Source organism: Bos taurus, chromosome 11 (assembly GCF_002263795.3).
Source record: "Bos taurus isolate L1 Dominette 01449 registration number 42190680 breed Hereford chromosome 11, ARS-UCD2.0, whole genome shotgun sequence".
NCBI lineage: Eukaryota > Metazoa > Chordata > Mammalia > Artiodactyla > Bovidae > Bos > Bos taurus.
This window is the reverse complement of record NC_037338.1, coordinates 63,013,610-63,032,759: the sequence shown is the minus strand read 5'-3', so window position 1 is coordinate 63,032,759 and position 19,150 is coordinate 63,013,610. Positions and strand designations below refer to the sequence as shown.

At 50.9% G+C, this 19,150-nt stretch overlaps 1 long non-coding RNA gene across 1 annotated transcript; it reads left to right on the top strand.

Moving 5' to 3' along the window:
- Positions 1-1,620: 1,620 nt before the first annotated feature.
- LOC101903182 (uncharacterized) lies at positions 1,621-7,578 on the top strand. The gene is made up of 3 exons (XR_236416.5): positions 1,621-2,384; positions 6,259-6,347; positions 7,092-7,578. It is a non-coding gene; the product is annotated as an uncharacterized lncRNA (long non-coding RNA).
- The last annotated feature ends 11,572 nt before the right edge of the window (positions 7,579-19,150 follow it).

The window sequence follows — 19,150 nt, the reverse complement described above, 5'->3', positions numbered from 1 at the left end:
ATCTTCCTTGTCTGGGTCCCAGACCCACTCCCATCCGGCCCTCTGGTGGCCCCTGTCGCCAGCACAGCATGCATGCTCTTGCTTGTGCCCCCAGACCTGCTGTAGAAGTTTCATCCATTACCCGCAGGCCAAGCTTAAGCGCCTGCACAGGAAGACTCCTCCTTTTCTGGAGGACTCTGCCTTTGCAAAGACACTTAGCAAGGCCAACTGTGTCTCAGGCTAGCTTCTGAGCTACCCGCTGCTACCTGTACAACTGTGCAACTGTATTTCCTGTGCTACCCCCTGATGTTTGGGAGAGCAGTCACCTTGTTGATCTTCATCTCTGACAGAGGCCAGCAAACTTCAGCCCTTGGGCCAAATCCTGCCCGCTGCCTGTTGGTGTGAGTTTTATTGGAACATGGCCACAGTTGTCCGTGTGTATTGTCTGACTGCTGTCCGAGTGCAATGGTCACAGAGACCGTATGGCCCTCAAAGTCTGAAATATTTGCTCTTTGGCCTTTAACAGAAACAGTTTACCAAGCCTTGATCTTTACAAACCACACAGTGCTTAGGACAGAATCTGACCATAGTTGAGGCCAGGCCATAGCCGTTTCATTCAGGGTCTTAGACCAGGACGTCTAGAAAGGGGTCTGGAAATTGGCACAGTACAGGGGTTGGGAGTCAGTGCTGGAGGGGAGGTTTGAGGGTTACAGAGGGCAGGGGAGTCATAAAAGTCACACAAAAATGGAATCTTCTGAGGGCTTAACACCTGGGGAGGCTTAGATGTGGACCTTCTGGCCAAAGGGCCCCATTTTACAGATGTGAAAGCTGAAACCCAGAGAGGGGAAGTGACTCTTGTTTATGACAAGAGAATGTAGTGTGAGGGTTCACGGTTTTGCAATCAGACTGCCCGAGTTTGAGTCCTGCCTCCATCATTGATGGCCTATATGTGACCTTGGACAAGTTTTCGAACCTGCCTACACCTCAGCTTTCTCATCTGTAAGATGAGGGTCATAAGTGAGCTTATCTCATGAAATGATAGAGATCACATGTGAAGCACAACAGGTCTAGGGCATTAAAAAAAAAAGAAATCCTCAAATGTTATCTGTAGCAAACATGGCAGTGACAAGGCTAAAATCCAGGCCTCCTCTTGATGTGGGGTTTTAGGTCAGGCCTTTAAGCAAACCTGGGGCCTCTTAACATTGAAAGCACGATTTACGGGGGCACCACCATCTCCCTAACACCACACTTGTCATCATGGCATTCAGTTGTGTATTTACTGAGGACACTGTGCTCCAAGCTTGTATGACAATATGGGGTCCCAGAGTCCCTATTGTCTCTTCTGTCTTTGCTTTTAATGTACATTTGCTCATTTGCGAGAGGAATCTTAGCTGAATTGGGAGGTTCGGGATTACCACTTGCTGAGCACTCACACAAGCCAGACACCACTGGGTGCCATGTGCATGATCTGGTGGACTCTGCCCGAGCCCTTTCAGGTTTATCTGGCCACCTCCACTTTATAGAGGAGGGAGTCTGGACTCAAAGAGGCTAAGCAACCTTCTGAAGGTCACACAGCTGGCACATGGCAGAGCCAGGATTGCAGGCTGGGCCTCTCTGACCCTTATAACCCCTTCAGCACACTCTCCTATCACCCATCATCACTGCTGGTGTCATTCCAGCTAGGCAGGTGCTGCCTGGAGGCTGAGCAAAGTGAGGGAGTCAGGAGATGGTGGCCCAATCAGAACTTCACCTCTGTCACTTGCCTGACCTTTGGACAAGCCGCTTCTCCCCACCTCTTCTCCACAGGGGTATGGCCCCCTCCCAGCACACTGAGGCACTACCCTGAGGGACAAGAGAGAAGGTGTCCCAGTGGGGCCAGAAGTGAACCAGGAGTTGGGACTGCTTTAACAGGGCTGAAGACGCTGTGTAACCTTGGATCGGCTGCTTCTCCTCCCAGGGACTCAGTTGGCTCAGTGGCCAAGGAAGGAGGCAGGACTACGTTCATGCCACATGCTTTGGGCTGTGCTTCTTCCTGGCTGCAAGTTGGAATCATGGGGGCCTTCGCCAGCATCCCTGGGCACAGAGCCCCAGGCCTCGAGAGTTTACAAAACCACTCAGGTGGGAGGAGCCACTGCGCTCAGTCCCCCAGCACCAGCCTTCCCAGCTGCTGGGTGTGCATGACCACGACCGGGGAGGCGCACACACTGGCGCCATCCCTGGAGCTGGGAACCCCCTTGTAGCAGGCTGGCTGCTCCAGCCCCACAGCCGGCCTGCTGCCTCCTTCCCATCCTCCTCCCCCCCTCCCTGGGCAGGGAAGCCAAGCTGCCAGCTGCTAGCAAGGCCTATTGTTCAGCAGTGACAAGAAATGGCTGCAGGAGCCCAGGCCCCAGGAAAGGCTCGAGACGGTAAGGGGGAGGGGTGGGCCAAGCTGGGGAGATGTCTTCTCGGGGTTTGGCCTGCCTGCCTGGAGAAGCCAGAGCACAAACACACCCAACAGACTTCTTCACACTTGTCTCCTCGGGATGTCATCACCGGAAGAAGTGCGTGTCGATGTTCCTGTGTGTCAGCGTTGCCGAGTCAGGCTGCCTCTACTCGAGGATTTATGGTCACTTATCTCCCAGCTGAGTGCTGAAAACGGTGCCAGGTGGCCAAGTGCTTTGGAAATGCTGTTGTTCGAAGTCAGTCCAATCCACGTGCTCATGTGGAATGCTGCCTCCTTGGGCCTGGAGAGGTTCCAGGGAAGGCGACAGTCATCCTGGACGTGTGTGTGTGTGTGTGTGTGCGCAGTTTAGCAGTGTAGGAAGCATTTCACATACATTTGTGCTGTTTGATTCTCAGGACAAATCAGGAGTGGGCGGCAGTGGAGGGAGGCTGAGCTTGCTCGGGAAAACTGAGGTACACAGAGGGGCAGGGGTACCGGCCCAGGCTCTAAACGCCTACCTTTATTACCTTCTGGTGCTTCTGAATTTAAAGAAACTGGCCTGAAAGTTAACTATGAAAAAGAAGGGTCAACAGCCTACCTTGGAGCTTGGAGTCACAAATCTCTTAGAACTTGGTAACAGACTCACTAAGAGCTGCAGCCATTAGGAGCTTCCATTCAGTCCTTTCTGTCCCTGAGAGTCTTTCTCCCTTGCCCCCACTGGCACACACTCTCCCAATGTTGAGGGGAGCAGAAGGGGCTTAGCTAAGGGGGCACCAATGCCCTTCCTCAGTTCTCAGCTGTGAGGCTTACCTAACTGTGACTCCTGGAGCCAGCCCAAACACTCAGCCTAAAAAGACCCGCACTTGGAAGGTCAACCAGCTTATGGACAAATGCTGAGTCCTCTACTCGCCCCAAACCCAACTGCCGTTCACAGGCCTTGCGGATGTCGACCTTCTGCAGCAGTCCTGCCCCTGCGCTGGCTTCTCTCTACCTCCCGGGACTCCCCCAACTCCCTCCCACACTCCTCCGTCTCTGACTTGAAGCCTCTCCCTGCTGCCTTCTCCTCCTTTTGGTCTCTCCCTGCCTCCGTATGTCTCCTACTTTACTCCTTGGAAGCCATCTTTGCTGCTGCAAACTCTGCTGAGGACACCGCCTTTCTGCCCTGGAGTCTTCCCCCTCCTCTTAGGTCCAGGGAACTGGGCTCCAGCTTCTGGGCTTTGAGGCAAGCCTAGCGGGATCGGAGGCTCCAGGGCTTGGGTTTCTTGAAGTCCAGGACCTCTGAGTCACCAGGCAAGGGCCCTCAGAGTGTCTGAGCAGGGCTCCCCTGCTGCTCCAGGGCCCTGAGTACCTGGCTGCGCCATCTGGGGCCATCCAGACTCCCAGCTGTGGGTCAGTGGGGATAAGAAGTTTTCCAGCTGTTTTCCAGGTTGGCCTGAGCAGCTCCGACTGGCCTGAGTCCAGCTGGGCTGTGGGTGTGGAGGGAGTCTCTAGGCAGAGAGGAAAGGCTCCCAGGGCTGGCTGAGCTTGTAGGGTGCGGGGGCAGGGGGCCGGCAGAGGGGGGCTGTGATGAAGAGGTTGGGGGCTGTGCCAGCAGCGAGTGGGCAGTGGAAGAGGCTTGGGTCATTTTTCTAAGGGGCCCTCAAACCAACTGTGCAGCGTGGGCAGGGGCTGCTTGGGACGCTGCACGGGGGCCGACAGGTACAGGGAAAACCTGTGCCCACAGGAAGATGGAGGTGGGGCTGCTTTCTTCTGTAAAACACCTTCTCTCTGCTGGACACTGGACTAGGTCTTCTCTTGGCTACCCACTCACAAACTCAGGCAGGGAAACTGAGGCCCAGGAAAGCTAAGCAAGTTGTCCAAGGCAGCACAGTTGGTATGATATTTGGGGTCTGCGTGTACCTACAGGCCTCTGTTCAGCAAGACACGGACACGTCACACTACTGCTGATAGGGGCCTGGGCCACACTGTGGGCCGTGGTGGAGACAGTGCCATGAAAAAGCTTGTCTAGCTGTCTTGGGGCTGGCTCAGAGTGGCATGATCTGTCCCCTAAATCCTAGCAGTCTGCATCCCCAGCCTGCCAGACCCCTCAGTTTGGCTACAGGGAAGAATCAGATGGGCAAAAGAAACTTTGGAGGCCAAAAGAGCTCTTGCTCACTGATATTGTGGGTCATAGCAAACAGAGGAGAGAGCTCTTTATAGCTGGAAATGATCTGCAAGCTTGTCTAATGGTGGAGGCTGCAGGAAGACAAAGCTGGGGCAACTACAGGTTAGGGAGCCCTTGGACTTTCATTCAATTCACCTTTGTCCACTAGTCCCTCAGTATCCTCATCACAGCAGATGGTGCCTGCATTCCTAACAAGCTTCCGGGAGATGCTGGTTCATGGACCACACGTTGAGTAGCCAAGTGTGCGATTACGTCACTCTTGCGCTCCGTCGACTTTCTTGGAATAAAATCCAAAGTTCTTATCGTGACTTTTGCAGCCCCTGCTACTTCTCCAACCTTACATCTCTCCTCTCTCTGTTCTCTCCTCTCTCTGTTCACTTTGCTCCGACGGCCCACGGCCTTTTGCTCCTACAGCATGCACTGCTTCCTTAGAAGGTGGCTCCCTGTGCTGATTGGGTGCTCGTATCTGGGCTGGAATTTGTGTGTTTTTGAGGCCATATCCCCAGCACCTGATACAGGGACTGACCCTCCTGGGTAGCTACTTGATGAAGGAATAGACAGACTAGATTCTTCTGGATGTCAGGGCTCGAGGACTGAGCGAAGCAAACTGGCACCTGCCCCTCTGCAACCCACAGCCTTGTTCCCCAGAAGAAAGCTGGGATGAACCAAGAAACCCATCAGGCATGGTCAATATTCCTGACTTCCTCCTATGTCTGACCAGGGCTGTTTCCCACCCACTGTCTCACTAACAGCTCAGCAAGGCAGGTGCTGCCATGACCACCTGCTTCTCATCAGAGGGTGGGCTTCTGCCTGCTGCTCTTTAGGGCTCCACTTGCTGTCCCCTGGGCCAGTGACCTGAGTGCCTCACCCCTTCCTCTCTCAGGACCAAACCTGGGGTGACCTGTGGGACTTGGAGAAGAGGTCAGCTGCCATGCCCTGTGTGCTTAGGCTGGGGGCCACACCCAGGCCCTGGGCATGTGAACCATCCACACTCCTCGCTCCCCAACACTGAGGTCTGGGAGGGGTGAGAAGAGGGAAGGTGAGGGCATGCTACCTCCAGTTTGTAGGGAAGAGCCCCCAGGGGCATCGTCTAAAGCCAGATAATTGATTGAGATAATGAGGTGCGTGTTGGTCTTGCTGCCAGGTAAGAGGTACTTGCCATTTCCAACTGGTGGAGTTGTGTGTTCCTAGTCTGCACCTCCCTGCCCCATCACCTAAAGGGAGCAGAAATCTCTTTAAAATTATTTTTAAAGATTTTTAAATTAACAGGCTTTTTTTTTTTTTTTTTTCAGAGCATGTTTAGGTTTATAGGAAAATTGTGCAAGAAAGCCAAGTTCCCTTATAGTCTCTTATCCTGCTCCATCAAGTTTCCCCTGTGTTGACTTAACATATAGCTCACAACCTAAAAGTTGAGAATTCTGTTTTATTCAGTAGGCATATGTAGGACTTCAAGCCCGGGAGACAGCATCTCAAGTGACCCTGAGAGAACTGATCTGAGGAGGCAGGGGGCAATGGGCGAAGGGGAGTTGTCAGGTTATATAGAAGTTTGCAACAAAGGGCAGGTAGTCTGAACATCAAAAGTATTTTTGTGAATTAAAGAAAACCATCTATCTCAAGTTAAGAACTTTAGCGTTTTTTTCTATGTATTGGAAGATGCAAGAGCCTGGGCTCACTGAAATCATTCCTTTCATAGGCATCTCAGCTATCTGGGGCCAGTATCCGGAGTTTTTCCTCAGTGCTCGCCGTAAGAGTGGTTGCAGCCTGTTGGCTGCCGGATTGCAGGTATTGTTCTTCCTGGTTGCCCTGGAGGGCTGGAATTGCTGGTGACTGTGACATCCTTGTTCACTGACGGCAGGAAATACTCTATTTCTCACCTGTTAGTAACATTTTGCATTCATGTGTTATATTTTTTGCAATTGATTAGCCAATATCGATACATTATTATTACCTAAAGTCCACAATTGATGATAGGGTTCACCCTTTGTGTTGTACCGTTCCATGGGCTTTGACAAATGTCATGTGTGCAACATTATGTTTCATACAGAACACTTTCACTGCCCGAAAAATACCCGGTGTTCCACCTGTTAATCCCTGCCCTCTCCTCTTGGCAATCCCTGATATTTCTAATAACTCCATAATTTTACCTTTTCCAGAAGGTCATATAATTGGGATCATACAATATGTAGCCTTTTCAGACTGGCTTCTTATTAGTAATACACAGTTAAGTTTCCTCCATGTCTTTTCATGGCTGGTTAGCCCATTTCATTTTATTGTGGAAGAATATTCTGCTGTTTGGATATTGAAACCCAGGAGTACCCTCTGGGGCTCCTAGGCACAGAAGCCATTTTTTTGTCCCCTGTTTCTTGTTGGGTCTTCCCTGGTGGCTCAGACGGTAAAGAATCCACCTGCAATGTGGGAGACCTGGGTTCAATCCCTGGGTTGGGAAGATCCTATGGAGAAACGAACGGCTACCCACTCAGGATTCTGGCCTGAAGAATTTCATGGACAGTATGGTGTTTTTTGTAGGCATGACTCCAACCTCCATGACCTTCCCTGAATTCCAAAGGGCAGATATGAACAGTTAATCTGAACAGCTAATCAAGGGAGGAGCAGCCAAGAAGCCACCTGAGACAAGATTACAGGGACCAGAGAGCTCATCAAGACTAGGAGACCACCTGAGACCCTGCACATGCCCTAATCTTGTCAGCAACCCCACACCCCACACAAATATAACTATTTGCTATAAAAATTCCTCAACATATCCTCCCAGGTTGGCACACATGGTTTCTCCAGGCAGAAGCCTGCTGTGTCCCCCTCTGCCTGGCAAAGCCATAAGGCTGTCTTTTCTGCTTCACCCAAATTCTGTCTCTGAGATTTGATTCAGCACTGAGTTATAGAGAGGCTGAACTTTCGGCATCAATATATGATGTTTTGTGTATCCATTCACCTATTGAAGGACATCTTGGTTGCTTCCGGTTTCTGGTGATTATGAATAAAGCTATTGTAAACATTTGTGTGCAGCCTTTTTGTGTGGGCATAATATTTGAACTTGTTTGGATAAACGTTGAGCATGATTGCTGGATCATGTGGAATCACTGACTCAATGGACATGAATTTCAGCAAACTCTGGGATATAGGGAAAGACAGGAGACTGGCATGCTGCAGTCTGTGAGGTTGCTAAGAGTTGGAAACGACTTAGTGAATGAACGTGTATGCGTGCTAAGTTGCTTCAGTCGAGCCTGACTCTTTGCAACCCCATGGACTGTAACCCACCAGGCTCCTCTGTCTATGGGGATTCTCCAGACAAGAATACTGGAGTGAATTGCCATGCCCTCCTTGGTGGGGATCTTCCCAACCCAGAGATCAAACCCACGTCTCTTATGTCTCCTGCATTGGCAACATATCACTCTGTTTAATTTTCTTCATAGCTTTTTATTATCATGTGAAGTTATGTTTGCTTCCATCTTCTCCTCTTCTTCCTTCTTCTTTTTCTCTCCTATAACATACAAACCTCCTGACAATAGGGACCTGTCTTGGTCAATAAACTCCTCAGACACCAGATGGTCCCGCAACCCCAGATGCTTATACCACACTGGGGAGGGGGATGCTAACCAGCAGCCCCTGAAACTTGACTGATGTCATGTTTTCAAGTAGCTCCCTGGTTGGGGACAGGACCTGATTGACCACACATACAATAGAGAAATATGATATTTTCCCCTGTGTGCTGAGGGCCAAGTTCACAGCCTCCCGGGTGGCATGGAACAGCAGCATGGGTTGTCAGAACAGGGATTCTATCAGAGGCAGAGAAAACTGGGTGGGAACCGGCTTTGCCTCAGTTTACCACCTCCTCCAACCTGCCCGTGCTCAACAATAGAACAGCTTTCCTTACACTCACCGTTTTCCCTCAGCTCCTACTCTGTTGCACAGCCTTTAGTGGCTCCCTATTGCCATGAGGAAATATGTTAAAAAAAAAAACAAAAAACAAAAAAACCCTTTTCAGGCTTTGCAGCCCTGTTTTCTCCCATCCCACTGACTTCCCAGGACGCCCTCTTCCCAGCCCCCACCAGGCCCGGCCCACCCTCTGGAGCTCGGCTCACCGCTCACCTCCTCTGGGAAACTTCCCTGACTGCCTGCGCTCACAGGCTCCTGTGGGCCTCCTGTCAGCCCCCGCCCCCGTTAGTTTGCTCAGCTCGCGGGGTTTTGGAGGATTGCTGGGGCCTGTTTCAGAGCTCGGACTCCAGAGGAACAGGGACCGAGTCCAGGGCCTGTGAGCGCCAGCTGGCTGTGGAGTGTGATTTATTGGAAGGGGTAGGAGGGGAGACCGAGCCACCTTGGTGGGGCTAAGATCCCTAAGAGCGCACCAGCTCAGAGAGGTGGGGCCGGAGCCGTGGAGAAGGGTCCGTGCAGCCGACCCTCCTCCCCTCCGTCTCCTTCCCCCCGTGCGGAGCCAGGCGAGTTGACTCAAGTGGCAGGAAAAATGCTCCCCCCACCCTTCCAAGCTGCTGCACATCTGTGCCCAGACAAAGCCAGCTATTAATCCTAGCTTTTGTGTGAGTGTTTGGGTGTTGAATTCCACTTGGATCTGCCAGCTTTTGGAAGGGGAGTTTGGAGGGGATTTAATGACAACAAAAGGAACCCACTGAGGAGAATGGGAGGGGACCAGGGGGGCTAAGAAACCCAAGTGCATTCACTCTGAGCCTGGTGAGGGCTCCTGGGAGCTCAACTTCGGCCAGAGCCTAGCAGCCTAACGGGGCTCCCAAATTCCCAGGGTTTGAGTCACAAAAAGAGGCCACGCCCCAGGAGAAAAACCCCAGCTTCACCGGCCTACTGTCTGCTCCAGATACTGCCTGACAGGGCCTGGCCACTGCCCCTGTCCCTTTCAAACCAGGGTAGCCCCTTACCCCAGGGACCAAGCCCAGGTCAGGGAGAGCCTTCAAGGCACCAGGAGTCCCCAGCACAGCCATGAGGGCAGAAGGCCTGAGCAGTGGGCTGCCTGATGGCCTCGACCCACCCCTCCTGAGAAGTCATTGAGCACCTGGTCCCGGCCAGAAGTTCCACCTCCAGGAAATCCAGTCCCCACCAACCCTAACTCAGCTGAGACATTAGAATAGCCCAGGACACAGTCCCAGTGTGTGTGTGTGTGTGTGTATCTAAGAATGTTGGGTAATTCTGAGGGGGGAGGACCTGCCGCCCCAGGCAGGTGTTATTTGACTAGTTTGTGTAGCAGAAGCTCTGCTCTCATTACTAGATTAATAAGCGGCCTGAGGTGTGAACTGAAACCCCCTGATCTGCCCCTGCCCCTCCTGCTTTGTTAATTTCACTTTTTAAATGCATTTCCCATCTGTGGCTGTTTGACTCCCAAAGCTGGCCGAGTTGTCAGGTCACACAGTGAAGTACAAGTGGTTTTAACTCTATGTGGTGCAGAGACAGACCCAGAGCTTCCTCCCGGTTTTTCTACTTTAGCTGAGACGTCTGGTAATATTTATTCATTCATTCAATAGCTGACCGAAGTATTGCTCTGCAGCCCAAGTTCTGCTTTTAGCTGTTGGGCAGGAAACGCACAATGTGGCTGCCTGCTACAACTACGCTTCCGGGCTTAATGAACTGTTTTCTAGTGGCTGTTAGTATGTCCACAGATGTTTTATTCTACCTTAATTAATTCTAAGGCTTCCTGGGTGGTGCTAGTGGTAAAACAAACAAAAAAACAAACAAACAAAAAACCCCACCTGCCAGTGCAGGAGATATAAGAGACGTGGGTTCAATCCTTGGGTTGGGAAGATCCTCTAGAGGAGGTCATGGCAACCCACTCTAGTATTCTTGCCTGGAGAATCCCATGGACAGGGATTGGGCTGGCTACAGTACATAGGGTTGCAAAAGAGTCAGACATGACTGAAGCTCCTTGCTGCTGCTGCTGCTAAGTCGCTTCAGTCGTGTCCGACTCTGTGCAACCCCATAGATGGCAGCCCACCAGGCTCCCCCGTCCCTGGGATTCTCCAGGCAAGAATTCTGGAGTGGGGTGCCATTTCCTTCTCCAATGCATGAAAGTGAAAAGTGAAAGTGAAGTCGCTCAGTAGTGTCCGACTCCTAGCGACCCCATGGACTGCAGCCCACCAGGCTCCTCTGTCCATGGGATTTTCTAGGCAAGAGTACCAGAGTGGGGTGCCATTGCCTTCTCTGGAAGCATGGCACAATTAACTCTAGAAATAAAAAAGTAAGCTTGAATCATTCATTCATCCCTTCACTCATTCAGGCCCACCAGGTCCTCTGTACTAAAAACCTGAAATGTTCTCCCAACACTTTCCTGCTCTTTGTGGAACAGGAATGCACGGGTGCTATAAAGCCTCTCTTCTCCCAGCATTGTTTCCCTGGACCTGGTCTCTGACAGCCCACAACTCCAACTGCCCTGGAGGCAGGTGGAGAAGAGGGGGGGCTGCCTCCATGATGATGGCTTCCTCTGGGTCAAGGAGGATGCACAACCCCTGTAACTCTCAGATGGAACCTTCTGGAAACCATAAAGCCACTTTATTCCCGAGGGCATAAAGCCCATTTTGTCAGACAGCACCTGCACCAGTTGTTGAGGGCCTCCCTGAGCCTGGGAGAGAGACCTCAGCCACTCCACTGACTGGGGAACCCCATGCCTGGGGACACCTCGCTCTGCACTAGGGCGTGTGGATAGGAGCTCCCCGCTGGGTTGACAGTGAGGGGCTTGCAGGCACAGAGATGGTCATGAGGGTTAAGAGGATGGTGAGCTTTTAATCCCTTTGTCCTACTTCATAAAGGTTGGGGGAAGGGTGAAATGAATCCATAGGTCTTGGGGAGCTCTGACACATCTGCCCATGAGCTGCAGTAAATGGAGTTATCATGGAGGGAAGGACAGTCAAGACGGACAGCAGTCCACAGGCTTCTCAGGATGCAGTGCCAGGGTGTGGAGAAAGGCCGGGGGTCCACACCCCTCATCAAGTGTGGCTCCTGGGGAATCAGTCCATGAGCAGAAGCTATGCAGACCCTTCTGCTGTCTATGGCTCTGGGGCTAGGCTTCTCTTTCTCCAGTTTCCCTCCCAAGATGGTCAGAGGACTTCAGTGAGGGTCACAACCATCAGAGACTCCCTGTGTGTCTGCTCAGCCCTGGGGCAGGAAGGGTCCAGCTTCCTAAATCAGAAACAATCAGAAGTGCCATTTATTGAGTGCCATGTGCCAGGTGACATGCTAAGCTCCTTACATGGCATCAACTCAGTGAAGACTTGTAACCATCCATGAGGTCAGCACTACTATTATTCCCATTTTATAGCTGTGTACACTGAGACTCAGAGAAGTTAAGGGCCTGATGCCAGGTAATATGGCTAAATGGAGATGAGGCAGGACTTCAAAACCTGGACTCTTCTCTACTCTGCTGGGGATCCCTCAGACCTCTGGATCTTCTTCTTCCCCAGGGCCACCTCTCTCAGCCATTTCTCAGTCTAGCAATGTGGAAAACGCCTGGAAGACAAGGAAAAATCCAATTTGAGCCGCTAGTTTGTCTTCTTGGTCAAAGGTGAGATGCAATGAAGAAGATGAGTGGTCAGGAGATTACCTGGAGGTTTTATTGCCCCATGATGTTGACCTTTCCCCTCTCAGAAGAAAACAGATTAGCAAATTTTGCTCTAGAAAGTAAAATTTTAAAGTAAAAATGAGGTTTTTTTTCCTTTTGACAAAAACAAGTACGCCCTTTCTATGGCAAAACTAGAAAAAACAGAGACAAAAATGTAAAATACTCCCTTTGTGTTACCCAGAGGTGATGACTGCTAAAACCTTGCAGATATTTTTGTCAATATGCACTTTCTAAGTGCGGATACCGGAGAAGGCAATGGCACCCCACTCCAGTATACTCTTGCCTGGAAAATCCCATGGACGGAGGAGCCTGGTAGGCTGCAGTCCGTGGGGTCGCTAAGAGTCGGACGCGACTGAACGACTTCACTTTCACTTTTCACTTTCATGCATTGGAGAAGGAAATGGCAACCCACTCCAGTGTTCTTGCCTGGAGAATCCCAGGGACAGGGGAGCCCGTTGGGCTGCCGTCTATAGGGTCTCACAGAGTCGGACACGACTGAAGCGACTTAGCAGCAGCAGCAGCAAGTGCAGATACATACATACACATACCCCTTTTCAGATTCTATTTTCCTAACAGAGCAAAAATTTTATTATTATTATTTGGAAACTGCATTTTCTTTAATTCAATAATTTATCTAAACATCTTTTCAAGTAGGGACATATTTATTCACCTACCCTAATGTATTCAACAGCTGTTTGGTATTCTGTTTTATGGCTGTACCATAATGATTCATTGAACTAATCTCCTAATGTTAAGTAATTAGGAATTTCTACTTTTTGTTCCTCCTGTGATCAGCAACTCTAGTTAAAATCTCCGTGCATCCTTGTCTAGAATCTTGAAGTAAAACTAAGGAATCAAAAGGTGAGAGCGTGTTGTCAGGTAGCCCTCAGGAAAGATTGTAGGCAGGTATCCTCATAAACAGAGACTCCTGCTCCAGTCACACACACACGCACACACACACACCATTGCTATTCCTAGAATATTCTTTCATTAAAAAAAAAAGGTTGACAATTTGATACATGAAACACTATCTCATTATTGTTTTATTTAGCATTTCTTTCATTATTAATTGGGGTCAACAGTTTTTCATGCGCTTATTAGCCATTTTTCTTTCCTCTCTCAATTGCCCGTTCATGTCCTTTGTCTATTTTTCTATCGGATAATCTTTCTAACACGGTTATCTTCTTTAGGTGAGTAGTTCTCAACACTGGCATGTTAGAATCACCCGGAAGACTTTTTAAACAAAGAATAAAAGTGAGGGAGGGAGGAGGGGGGAAGGAAGAATGACAAGGGAAGGAAGGAAGAAAGCAAAAAGGCTTCATCCCAGAGTAAATATTTGGTGGCGCCTGAGTTTCAATATTTTTTAAAGTGTCCTCGTGCTTCTAATTTGCAGTCATGGCTGAGAACCCTTGTTATAAATTAGGTTTCTCCCACTGTCTGGCTCCAGATGCTTTCATCGCTGAATCTATTTTCATTTCTTTGACACTCAGTTTTCTCTGGTGAAAAATGGGCAGCAGAACTGGGAAGCAACACAGCACCCTCCTCCCAAATTCTATAATCCCATTGAGGAGGCTGGAGTTTCAGGAAAGAGGGTGAGGCAGACGCTGTGGTCAGGCTCTCTGCCAGGTGGATTGGAAAAAATTAAAAATGCTCACTCAGGCAATTAGACTTTCCCTGAAGACAGCCTGAGCTCTAAGAGGAGGGGACGAGGCTGGGGTTTTTCCGAAACTTTGTCTGTCTACGGCACCCGCCTTCAGATGCACAGCAATCTTGCCCTTTCTGGGACTTCGAGGTTTAGAGTTGAAGTCTTCTCTGAGACACTTCCTCTCCTTTCAGAGGTCAGCATGAGACAGGAGGGGTATAGCCAAGGTATCAGCACCAACCCCCTGGCTTCCAGGCCTGCCCTGGGCATGGGAGGGCTCTCTGGAGCACCTCCCATGGGCTGCACCACCTCTAATCCACCTGAAGGGTTTATGGCAGTCTCCAAACAAAGTTGAGTACTGTTAAAACTCAAAGGCTCCATCCCTTTCCCCTGCAAGAGCGCAGGCCATGCCAGTCCCACCTGGGGGACAGGATGGGATGAAAGGGTCTTTCTGGTGATTCAGGCAGGAAGGTCCCTGGAAAGCCCCAGGCCGGCTCGGAGCCTCTCCAGGTCAGGAACATGCAGGACGGCCAAACATGGTAGAACATGGTAGAACATGGTTCATCAGCTTGCACCCTGGCCCACTTGGTGCGAGTGTGTGAACCCGAACCTCAGTTTCTTCATGTATGAAATGCTGATGTTTGGGCTGTTGAGAAGACTTTAAAAAAAAGCAGTGTATGCACACTGTAGATCCCCAGAAAATGCCTGGAGCGCTCTGTGCCTGTCTCTCCATGGCCTTTCCCTACCCTCACCTGTCAGAGCTGAGGGCAATCTGAGTCCAGCCTGGGAATTTCCATCCCCCTTTCCATCCCCATGGCCCCCACTTATTCCATTTCTCAGGACAGAGGAAGCAGCCCTGCCCACATGGTCTCCAGGCCCCCAGTGCTAAGTGAAACTGGGCCTCCAAAGCTGTGTCCCTGCATGCAACCTCCCTGCCTTCTCTCCTACCCTCTCCTCTCAAACCCAACAGCCTTTGCACTTTCCCACTCAGACTAAACTAAACCATGTATTTATAACTGTAAACCTGATTTTTATCAAGCACTTTGCCCCAGGGACCAAGCTTCATTTCCAATACCTTATTGTTTACAGGAAGATTTTTATTACCCCATCTTACAGATGAGGAAAGTCAGACTAGTTCTTCCTAACTTGCCTAAACCCACAGGGCATTAAGGAACAGAAGTGGATTCTCATACTACCATGCTCTGTGTTTTGTACCATATATACTGACTGCCTGTGTGCTTACCCTACGTGTGTGTGCTATACTGTTTCAGTTGTGTCCGACACTTTGCAACGCTATAAACTGCAGCCTGCCAGACTCCTCTGTCCATAGGGTTCTCCAGACAAGAATGGGTTGTCATGCCCTCCACCTGGGGACCTTCCTGACCCAAAGATTGAACCTGTGTCTCCTGCATTGGCAGGATTCCCTGGTGGCTCAGACAGTAAAGCGTCTGCCCGCCATGCGGTAGACCCGGGTTCGATCCCTGGGTCGGGAAGATCCCCTGGAGAGAAATGGCAACCTACTGTAGTATTCTCGCCTAGAAAATTCCATGGATGGGAGGAGCCTGGTGGTCTACAGTCCATGGGGTCACAAAGAGTCGGATACGACTGAGCAACTGCATTCACTCCTGCATTGGCAAGTGGGTTCTTTACCATTAGCACCACCTGGAGAGCCCTGTGCCTGTCGCAAGGAGCTAAAATTCCAGTAGGAGTTCTCTCTCCCTCCCTTGGGCTCCCACTACATCTTGTTCAGCTCGCTCTTCACCATTGATCCCACCCTGCCCAGCACTGGCATTCTCTGGGTACCTCTCATTTCCTTTGACCTTAGGGCAGAAAATGTGTCTTTGTATCTTCATCTTTGAGTCTGGCAGGAAGCTTAGAGAATGGTAGGTTCTTAAATTATGTTTCTAATTTTAAAGTAATGTGTTCATTATAGAAAAAACAAAACAAAACACAAAAAGTAAGCAGAAAACAAATATTACCTATAATCCCACTACCCAGAGAAAACCATTGCTAATATCTAGGCAAATTTCTTTCCAATCTCTCTCTCTACATATATATAGGATTTGTAGATATATAGTTTTTATATTATATATATTGTATATATATTATATTATATATATTCCTGGAGAAGGAAATGGCAAACCACTCCAGTATTCTTGCCTGGAAAATTCCATGGACAGAGGAACCTGGCAGGCTACAGTCCATGGGTCACAAAAATTCGGATGCGACTAAGTGACTAAACACACACACACACACATATTTTAACTTGGGCTTCTCTGGTGGCTCAGACGGTAAAGAATCTGACTGCAATGCAGGAGACCCAGGGTCGATCCCTGGGTAGGGAAGATCCCCTGGAGAAGGGCATGGCAACCTACTACTCCAGTATTCTTGCCTGGAGACAAGAGGAACCTGGTGGGCTACAGTCTGTGGGGTTGCAAAGAGTCGGACACAGCTAAGCAATTAACACCCTCACTTTCATATTTTTACTCGGACAAATAATACACATTTTGCATGAAGTGGACATCTTACAATACCATTTTCTATGATGCTTTTTTTACCTTATGAACAATTCTCATAATATTAGAAATTCTTTGAAAATGGCATTTTTGATGGCTGTAGATTAGAGATCCCACATGTTCTCTCATGTGATTGTGCCCTTCCTGTTTAAACCACTTCCATATTGTTGTAATTCATTTACAGCCTGTTTGATTATTCCTATAGGAGAAATGCCTTAAATGGAATTGTTGGGACAAAGAGAAAGGATATTTCCAAGGCTCCTGACACATCACAGTTAGCTCTGAACAAACCCTTGTCTATCAAACCCTCTCCCGACCCCACCCACCCAGATTTACTTAACTACCAGCTGGAGGGCCCAGTCCCCCAGGGTCCACCTTCTTCATTTCAACTCCCCTTGCTTTTTCAAATGGTCAGAAGCAGGGAGGAGGGTCCTGCGAGATGGGACCTGAGAGAACTGGCCAACCTATGCCCAAGTTTCCCTCCATTCTCACCTGAACTCCAGCATCAGAATTACTCCTTTGGGTTAAGGACTCAAAAGTCTATGACTGCAAATGGATGTGTAGTTGGAGACAGCCCCACTAAGCCATGGCCACTAGGCTAAACTTCTTTGTCACTAGATTAACAGCTGAGACTTGGGCTCAGGGGTTGGGCCCAAAGGTATGCATGCTTTTAATTTTATTGAAGACATTATGTAAACATATTAAAGAATATTCTGGGGGAAACAGACAAAATATGGCTACAGCTTTTTCCTTTTTCCACAGTTTTCAAGGTCAGGAAAGTAGTCTCTATGAAATGAGAATAATCTTTAGTGAGCCTTTAGATCAGTATCTTCAGAAGTGTTCCACAGTTAGTTGGATGGGTTTTCATTCAGTTTATAAATGACATCCATAAAGCAATTGTCCTGCTTCTCTAGCACAGGGCTGGATACATGAGCCTCCAGGGGCTGTGAGCGTCTCAGAGGCCGAGGACAATACAGCCAGAGTGCTTTTCCCACCTCCATTGTAAACAATTTGGAATTTAATCTAAAAAGACGCTAAGGGGATCAATTATTTGAAGCAATTTGTGTCAATTTCCAAGTCAACTCCGGGTCATCATCCAGGAAAGACAATTTTTAGTACGGAAACCCCGGCCTGCCTATGGGAACAGGTCTTCCCCCTCCCTCACCAGTCACTACTCAGCAGAGGCCGATGGCTGCGAGAAACAGCCGGCTACCTGAGGGCTCCTGGACAGGGAGACAGGATCGCTCCCCCAAGGAGGGGAGGGACTGCCCTCCCTCCGAGCTGGACCGGGCGGTGTCGCTGCTCCATAGCTGCGGGTCTCAGACTTCGCGACCGTGTGGGTCTCCGGCAGGGCCCGTGAACACAGCGCGCGGGGTCCAGAGACCAGTGCTGGCCCGGGAGTCTGCCTTTGCAAGTTTAAGCTCCGAGGGTGAGGGAAGCCGCTGCTGCTGGTCCCGGGGCCACACTTAAGAGCGCGGCCGCCCGGGAGCTCGGAGGGAGGGACCCAGGGGCGCGCCCCAGGGAGGCGGGCCAGGCTCACACCCCAGGGCCCCTGGGAAGGGAAGCGGCGGAGGAGGCCGGAACCGCGGGCGGCGGCGCGGCGACTTGGGCTGGGTGACACGGGGGCGGCGGGCGCCTCGGCGGCGGGAGGCCCCTCCGGCCACCCAGGGCGCGGCGGCCGGGCCTCCCTCCCCGGGCCCCGGGGCAGCTCCGGGGCGCCCAGCGCGGCTTCCCCGGCCTCCGCGCCCACCGCGCCGCAGGAAGACAAAGGCGCCACGGGGGACGGAACTGGAGCGTCCCTCCTGACTGTCCAGACTGCCTGGGCCCCTGCCTCTCAAACCCGTCCACCTCCGCGGCTGCCTGTCACTAGTGCTGGGCTCCCCTCCAGCTCACAGAGGGAGGCAAAGAGAGACCGCTCCACGTCCAGCCCCCATGGCCCCTTTCCCCCGGCCCCGCACCCAGAGCCACCGTCTAGAGCCCCAGGTTCTATCTCCGGAGCGCCTTCTCATAGCCATGCGGCCTTTAGCAGCCCACTTCACTTCCCTGGTCCCAGTTTCTCCTTGTGTAAAGCAACTGGGTTGGAAGGGGCAGTTTCTGAACTTCCTTCCCCCTCTACAGAGCTACCTCGTCCACCTCGACCTGTGAGTGGCAGGTGGTGGGGTGGGGTGGGTGTAGGGAGAAGAGGGTTGAGGCCCTGGAGAGCTGGGAGGTGGTGGAGGAGAGGGGGCCCAAGGGGGCCTCCTAGATACCTTCGAGGGCTCGCCCACCCTCCACCCCTCCCCCCACTCTTCCTGGCCTCCAAGAGTAGGTTGGCAGAGCCCCTACCCAAGGGAAGGCCCCCTGTGGGAATCCCCTGGCTCTCTGGGTGCTGGTTTGCAGCCACTGTTTGCCAGAGGATGAGGGAAGGAACAGGAAGGAACGTGCAGGCTGAACTGGAAAAGCCAGCTGGGCCAGAGGCAGTCCTTACTGTACCTCACACCTGAGGCTGAAGCTTTGCTTGGCTATGTCCCCTGCACCTGCCCTGCTGGACACTGGGGAGCCCCAGTCTGGGCACACCGCTGTCACCAGGCTGAGAGCTCCAGAGCAAAAAGTCTAGTAGCTTTTAGCTTTGAGGCTGCACACATATGCTCCTAAGACTGTGTGGAAATGACATTATTTTCAGCTTAAATCTATCTTCCTGTAGATTTACTCAGTGAGTTCAAAGATGCTAGTTCTTAATTTATAAGCTCGGAGGCAGCTTCCAGCACATTAACCTCAAGGCCTTCATGTCCTCCCCAACCCACTCCTGCTCCCCTCTGCAGGAAGGAAAGCTCCCACAAAATGTCCAGATGGTTCAGAG